The sequence below is a fragment of the Sinocyclocheilus rhinocerous genome, unplaced genomic scaffold, assembly GCF_001515625.1.
Source record: "Sinocyclocheilus rhinocerous isolate Xijiao unplaced genomic scaffold, SAMN03320098_v1.1 scaffold1486, whole genome shotgun sequence".
In the NCBI taxonomy this organism is placed as follows: Eukaryota; Metazoa; Chordata; class Actinopteri; order Cypriniformes; family Cyprinidae; genus Sinocyclocheilus; species Sinocyclocheilus rhinocerous.
Genome location: NW_015629508.1, coordinates 89158 through 97533, shown reverse-complemented (window position 1 = coordinate 97533; position 8376 = coordinate 89158). Strand labels below are relative to the sequence as shown.

The window sequence follows — 8376 nt, the reverse complement described above, 5'->3', positions numbered from 1 at the left end:
TATGAGCTCTGGACTTCAGGAGCGTTGCCAGGTCCAGTGAGGAGGTGCACCAAAGCTTTTATACTCAACTGTTATTCACAATGAGGGGAGAGGGCAGAGTAATGATAAGAGAGATCTATGACCTAATGAGAGAGGAGAGACCACCTTCACCTAAAAAAGAAATCAATACATCCATACAAACAATACATTTACATACAAAATTGTCTATATTGTCTATATTATATATTGTGTTTTTGCTATTTTGTACTTTGTCTATTTTGTATATTTGTATATTATTCTTTTTATTATCTGTGTCCTGTTTTGTCACTGTCATTCTGTTGCACTGTGGAGCTTCTGTCACTAAAACAAATTCCTCGTATGTGTAAACATACCTGGCAATAAAGCTCATTCTGATTCTGATTGTTTTGTTAAGGGTTAGGGTTTGGTTTAAGGTTAGTTTCCTGTAATTATGCTAAATAAAAGAAAACAAGTAGATTAGAAAAAGAATAGAGAAAGCTAGTGTTTTTAAAGAAAACAAGCAGTTAGAAAACGAATAGAGAGTGCAAGTGTTAGGGTCAAGTCAACAAATAGATAAAATAGAAATAGAGTAGAGAGTGTTAGAGTTAGAGGTTCAAATAAAGATGGAAGAGATGTGTTTTTAGCATTTGAAGATGGCCATGTAAAATATAAAATATTTCCATATTCACAAATATGACAATCCTGGCTGATACATATAAACTGAGAATAATTTTCTTGTTATTACCAATGACCAGTAAATGTATATTATTAAAAGTCTATATTGATTTGTCTATATATATATATATATATATATATAGACAAATATTTAGAATATTAGATTACTGTACTGATTTTTGAAGGATCATGTGACACTGAAGACTATATATACAGTTTTCAGTGTCACATGATCATTCGAAAATCATGCTGAAAACATTAATATTAATTAATTTTTGTGTGGAAACTGATTTTTTTAGGTTTTTTAACAGTAATATAAATATTCTAAATATTTGTCAATATTCTATCAAATCAATATAGAATTTTAATAATAAACATTTACTGGTAATTGGTAATAACAAGAAAACTATTATCGGTTTATCTGTATCAGCCAGGATTGTAGAATATGGGTCACTTGCACAGCATTTATTATATATACTGTATTAGTGTATTAATGATTATGTATGACCACAAAATAATATAAATTTGCTATGAAATATAAACATAAAAGGAATTTACCATTAATTAAATATCGGTGAAATATCTGTTAACGATCGTTAATTAACTATGAATGAACATGAACAAAGAATAAACATTTGTATTTTATGTATTTAACATTAACAAAGCATGCTGTTAAAAAATATTGGTCATAGTTCATGTTAACTAATGTATTAAATAATGTTAACATGACACCTTATTATAATGTTACCTAAATATCCAGTATCGTCTGTTACCAATAAATGTAAAATGTTTAATATTGTACCAATATGGTATTGTGCATCGCATACTGGTATTTCTTTAGTATATACAACAACAGAGTTATCAATATTGAGTTTCCAGCATTTCCATTAACATGAATGACAGCGACCATTGGTGATGCAACAAAGCAGCTGCCAGCTGTAAACAGACTTTAAATGAAAGAACTATCCAAAGATGAATCAAACCAAAATGTCTTTGTTGTCCGCTTGGGTCTTTGTCAGTTAACTACTTAATAAATGCATTGCTCTAGGCCATTGGTTATTACTCAGAAAATTGCTTGATTGTTAAGTTTGATGTGTTGGGGAAATTTCATCATCTCCTGCTATAGCTCGTTATAAACTTGTTTGTGGAGCGCAGCATGCTGTCCCATCAGCCTGTATAATAGATCATTGTGAGAGGGTGGCATGGTCTGTCATTAGCCACCTGCTTGAGTCGTACTCTTTATGCGATCCTTGCTAACACCCTCAGGCTCCTCCGTTATCCCATACCGGCACGACCTTTTAATGATGTTAATTTTGTTTTGGTTACAGGCTAACTCTCAAGATTTATATGATGAGGAAACTTGAGTAGGCTTAGAGGTCTCTTGTCAACATGTACCACACTGATTTAAGGTGAAATTAATGGCTGTCCTTTAAAAGAGTTCTTTGGAGGTGAAGCGTGTAAAATAGTTTCTCCTAGCCCAGTTTAGTGTGCAGAGAAAACTATAAGTAAGCCACCTGTACACAGACTTCCTGAAGTGGGCCGCAGTGTACTGTACTCTGGTCAACCAGGGGTTGGCAGACCACCTGAGTTTGGGGTGGAACTACATGTTTGGCTAAACATTGACAGATGGGGATAGGGCGAAAGTGATGGTACAGAAGGGGCCTTGGGGAATCGCGCATACTTCCGTTCAAAAATGTTGGTAATATTTGGTATTTTAAAAAGGCTGCATTTATTTAATTAATTAAAATGCAAATACAATAAAAACAGTAAAATTTTGAAATTGTGTAATTACGTTTAAATATAACTGCTCTCCATTTTAATATATTTAATAAATGTAATATTTTTGTGATGACAAAGCTGAAGTTTCAGCAGCCATTACTTCAGTCTTTAGTGTCACATGATCCTTCAGAAATCATTCTATGTTGATTCAATCAAGTTATTGCAAGTTAGTATCATTTTAAAATAATGACATTGATTTTTTTTCCCCAAGATTCTTTGAACTGAAAGTTCAAGATAAATCTTTTGTAATATTTAGTGCTGTCAAACAATTAATCGCGATTAATCGCATCCAAAATAAAAGTTTTTGTTTGCATAATATATGTGTGTGTTCTGTGTATATTTATTATGTATAAATATAAATATACACACATACAGTATATATTTGCAATGTATTTACATGTCTATATTTATATTAATTTAATTTATATTATAAATAAATATATTTAATATATAAAAATAACATCAGTATACGCAATATATACATGCATGTGTGTGTATTGATATATACATAATAAATATACACAGTACACACACATATATTATGTAAACAAAAACTTTTATTTTGGATGTGATTAATCACGATTAATCGTTTGACAGCACTAGTAATATTATAACTGTCTCACTTTCACTATTGTTTAATTCAATCAAGTTATTACTGATTTCTTTAAATTAAAAAAAAAATTAAATTACATTTCTTAAAAAAAAAAAAACAGTGTATGCAAACACTTGGGTTCCTACAGTTATAGAAACCCAGGGAACTTTTAAGCTGATTTCCAGTTATGGAAAACTCATGGAAATGTATATAATGAAGAAAAATGATTCTAGTCAGCTTTCACACATTTCATCAGCTATTTAATAAAAAAAAATATCTAGTAATAATAAACAAGTTAAAATTGTTGGCGTCAATCCTGACGTCAAGGAACAATCATAAGAAAATGTTAATAAATATTAATGTTCTTTGACATTAAATTATTTTAGAAATCCAGTAATGATGAATCAGTAAAAAAAAAAAAAAGTTTCAGAAATACTTTTGTTCAGAAGGTGTGGAATCTCTGAATCATTATTTCCATTTCATTTGGTGTCACTAGTGTGGAAGCGACACACTTCAGCATTAAAATTTCATACTTCACAGCGCAGATCATGCCTTATTAATTTTTGTATAATAATGCAATTTTTCTCTGTTTCAGGTTCGCATCGAAACAGCCACAACTCTAAAGCTGGATATCCTTTCCTCTGAGTGATGCTAAGCCCGCAGTAGTTTACAGACTTAACACCAGGCTGGTCATTTGTCAGCTTTAATTAGATGCATTTAAGCACTCTTGTAATTAGTTTGCCTATTAACCTGTAGCCATTCAACAACTCCCACTTGTTTGGATGGCGTCGTATGATTACTTTAATCACTCTCATCCTCATTCATCTGCATGTCAGATAATCATGTGTATTTAAGAGGTCATTGCTTCTCACCTGCAGTCATTACACTTAACTCCGCCTTACCCGTGGATGACTTCGAGTTCAGAACTGAGCAGTTCTTACCGGTAAGATTAGTTATTTTGAACATTTGACGTCATTGCATTTAATCTGTTGAGTTAAAGGTCTTCATTAGCAACTCTTTTATTCCTTTTCAGTACTTGGAGTCTATATTCGGCCTGTTGTTCCAGCTGTTACAACAGGTCAACGAATGTGACACCAAAATGCAAGTTCTCCACGTTATGTCCTGCGTCATCGAGAAAGTCAGCATCCAGGTGAGCTTCAACCCTTCCGAGAGGTCAAATGAAGTCATCCGAATGCATAGGGTACAATCTTGACTCTAAAATCAGTTGCTTTTCTAGATATTCCTCAGGACACTATCTGTTGTTTTTGCACACTGAAAGACACATATTGATGTCATGTCATTACCAGAACATGCTGACTGAGGACAAGGCCACGACTTGCTTTGAAAATAACCTTTAGCTATTGCCTGAGCCTTGACTCTGAGCCATTTGATGAATGACATTTATTTTAGTCATGTTAGAATGCAAAGCTCGTGATTTAAGCTTTGTTTAGTCAAACATGCATAAATTACAGGCGGTCATACCGTGTGTATATTGGAAGTAACCTTCCATGTCAAGTGTGCGCAGCACAGGAGATATTTAATGCCCTATCGAATGATTTAGTGCTCCTCTGTATTGCCCCGTAGGAGCATATATTCAGCTTAAAGATTAGTCAAATGACCAGTATTAAATATGAAAGTGTTTTCATGCAGCACGTCCATCCATTTTTTGGTTCATGCAAATGTGCCGTACCACCTTAGGAGGAAATTTATTTTCGTTTTCCGTCATTAAGAGCTTAGAAATGTATCTTTTGACAATTTTTTTTATCTTTTTCGCTACTTGTGAAATAATGGCTTTACCGTCATACTCTCCTTGATCTTTAACTGCTTTGTCATAAGTTCCTCTTGCCAGAGCTTAGCTCTTTTCACCTTTTGTTAAAGCTTATGTCACTCATGGTATGAAATCTCAACTGGCTGTCTCATTTTAAAAGGTGTGGAATGTTCTAGGCACAAGACTTTGATAATAACATTGACACATGATCATCCACTTTAGTGATGCCTATGAGCTAAAATCATGCCTATTGTATGATCATGTCTGTTGTATAATCAGAAATCACAGAATGTTGGGTAGATACTGTTAGAAGAACAAACAATATAAGAGTAAAATATGAAAGTTTGTCAGAGTTCCTGTCTTTGTGTAGCACCTGCGGCTCTTCTGAAGGATCCTAGAATTAGGGAAGTGCAGCATTTTAAAGAAAAAGAGAAAGAGTTTCTTGTGAATACGATCCCTTATCATTTCAGTCTTACATTGAGGGAAGCCCTTTTCTGCCTGTTTCTGCTTAACCCTCTGGGGTCCGAGGGTGTTTTGGGGCCCTGGAGAAGTTTTGACATGCCCTGACATTTGTGCTTTTTTCAGTTGCTTATAAACATTTTAATGGCTAAAGTTTAATAGCACTATAATAAGCACAAACTCGGCTACAATAATATGTGAGCAGCATGTATGTACTTGATTGTGTACGTGATTGTGTTTTGTGAAAAAAAGTTTAAAATTAGAAAGAGTCACACTGTGAGATATAAAATCACAATTACAAGAAACAATAACAATTAAAATCTGTTGAAGCCGTTTCAACCTAGAGTTAAAAAATAGTCAATTGCATCTTTATTTCTCCCAATTACAATATCTGAAGTTGTAATTGTGAGAAATAAAGTTGCAATTAACTTTTGATTGTTTATTCAGCACATTTATTTTCCTCACTTCACATGGGATGTTGTTTTGTCTTAAAGGCACAGCAGTAAAAAAAAACACATCTATGGTAAGACCTTTGTGAAAACACTAGTGTTGTCACGTGTACACTCTTAAAAAATAAAGGTGCTTCACGATGCCATAGAAGAACCTTTTTGTCTAAATGGTTCCATAAAGAAACTTTAACATCTGAAGAACCTTTCTGTTTCATGAAAGGTTCTTTGTGGAGAAAGAAGGTTCTTCAGATTATAAAAAGGTAAGAAAGAGATGGTTCTTTAAAAAACCTTTGACTGAATAGTTCTTTGTAGAACCAAAAATGGTTCTTCTATGCCATCGCTGTGAAGAACCTTTTAAAGGGGTCATATGATGCGATTTCAAGTTTTCCTTTCTCTTTGGAGTGTTACAAGCTGATTGTGCATAGATAAGATCCCTGAAGTTGCAAAGACTAAAGGAGGGGGCTTTGTAGAAAACGAAGCGTTTGAGAGAGGCGGGGCATAGAGGACCTACAATAATGTACAGTATTTGAAAAATAATGTGTTTTTTGAACATTAAAGCATGTCAACATATTCTGTTACACCAAATACACAAAATAATGATCTTTAAAAAAGCATCATATGACCCCTTTAAAGCACCTTTATTTTAGTGCAGGCAGGGGTTAAAATTATATTTAAAGGTTCAAATTGGCAGTGTGATCCGATTAATTTACAAAATATTTTGCAGTTAATTTAGGCATGTTTCTTTTTTAAAAGATATGCAAATACTGTCATCAGTGGTTGGTGTACAGTGACAGACTGCTTGTGGTGTATTTAAACTGTGTTTTCCTTTGAGCAGAAGAAAATGCTGATAAAGCACCAAAATGCAAGGAGCTTGACAGCAAAAAACCACAATGTTTACTAAATGTTTACTAAACTACGGCATTCAATTGCAATGAGAAAGTGTTAAGTATGTTAGTAATTTACATGTGAAGTATCATTAAGAAGTCAACATTGGAAGCACTGATGAGTTTTTCATTTATATGTAAATAAGATGTATTTTGATGACATTGTTCTGAATTTCATTTTTTGCTCTGCTGGAGAAACATTCCAACAGTAAAGGATGCTAATAAGAAAAGTTTTAATGCACCACTGCAAAAATAGACCAGGAGAGAGATGTGAGGGTGGATTCAAACAGAGATTCCAAATGTAATCCATAGGAATAATTCATGGAATATTGTTCATTAAATCAGGTACCAAATCGCAGGGCAGAATAATGCAAGAGCAGCATAAAAATAAAAACCTGCACCATAGCGCTTACTAAGACTGAAGTAGCTCTTGCCACAAAAAAATGTAGAATTTTTATCATTGATTAAATTGAAAGATTCTATATGAGTTTTATCAGCACTATTGTTGTTATTTGTATGTTTTTGTATAGTGATTGCTTCTTAAGATGTATTGAAATGATACTGTTAATGTTGCCACAAATATAGCCATTGTTGCTGATATGGTATTAAAACATAAATAAATAAATCAGTTGTATTGACATTTCAGGGCCATTCAAAGAAAAACAGGATAATAATCATAATAATAAAAGGTTGTTTTTATTTAAACATTTTTAGAAATGTAAATTAATAATTTGATGTTGTTGTCAGACTGGATAAATGGGTCATAACATAACATAAGTTCAAAGAAAAATAGGGTAAAAATATAGTGATGATAGTGATTTTGATTATGACAATTCGTTTTTATTACTATTTTTTTTTTGTTACTATTATTATCATTCTTTAAATGTATTTCTTTATAAATTTGTTTAATTTCATTCATAATTTATTGACCTGTTTTCAGATTTTTTTTCTCTTTTTATTAATCTGAAACATTCAAGTTCAAACAAACATATATTTTGTGTGTGTTCCTTTGCAATTAAGATCAGTGCTAGACTTTTTCCCCCTCTCTTCTAGATTCGACTGTACGTGGGCGGCTTGGTTCAGTACCTTCCTCTTCTTTGGAAGCAGTCTGAAGAACACAACATGCTCCGCTGTGCCATCCTCACTACCCTCATCCATCTCGTACAGGTACGGCATACCCGTGGGGCCAAGAATGAAACAGATAACGAGCCTTTGAAACGGTTGAGTCGGGTGTTTAGCATTCTGTCTGTGTGTCAAGTGCTCACTTGAACGTGATGCGCGTACCTTCACCGATGGGGTGCCTTATTTTCACCGTCGTCGTCTGTGAATATGAACAAATGCCCTCCAGCACTGCTGAGCACTTCTCAGGTTTTCTGACACTTGCAGAAGACCTTTATTATTGTACGATACACTTCATCCCTTCCTGCTGTGAGAGTATGAACACACATGCGGACAGGGGCTTGTTATTGATGGGTGTATTTGAAAATTACAACAGTGCTTCTCCATCTTCCTCCACATGGGATCCCGCAAGCTGCTCATTTCATCTTGTCTTTTTTTTTTCGTTTTCTTTTTTTGCTCCATGAGTCAGGAGCAGTTTCTGTCTCACTCCAGCCCCTGAGGAGATGAGTGACACTCACATTTAAACCATCCGAAGGCTACAGTAGCTGGATATCTTGAGCTTGGTTTAACTGAGAACACCACTGAGCAACACTTTGCTGATGCAGGAACAAGCCTTTTCACACTTTTTGCCAATTTGTGACAAAAAAAAAAGAA

The 8376-nt window shown here is 33.8% G+C and overlaps 1 pseudogene; it reads left to right on the top strand.

The window, feature by feature from the left end:
• LOC107739001 (importin-11-like) overlaps nucleotides 1-8376 on the top strand; it is a 139894-nt pseudogene that overhangs the window by 70586 nt on the left and 60932 nt on the right.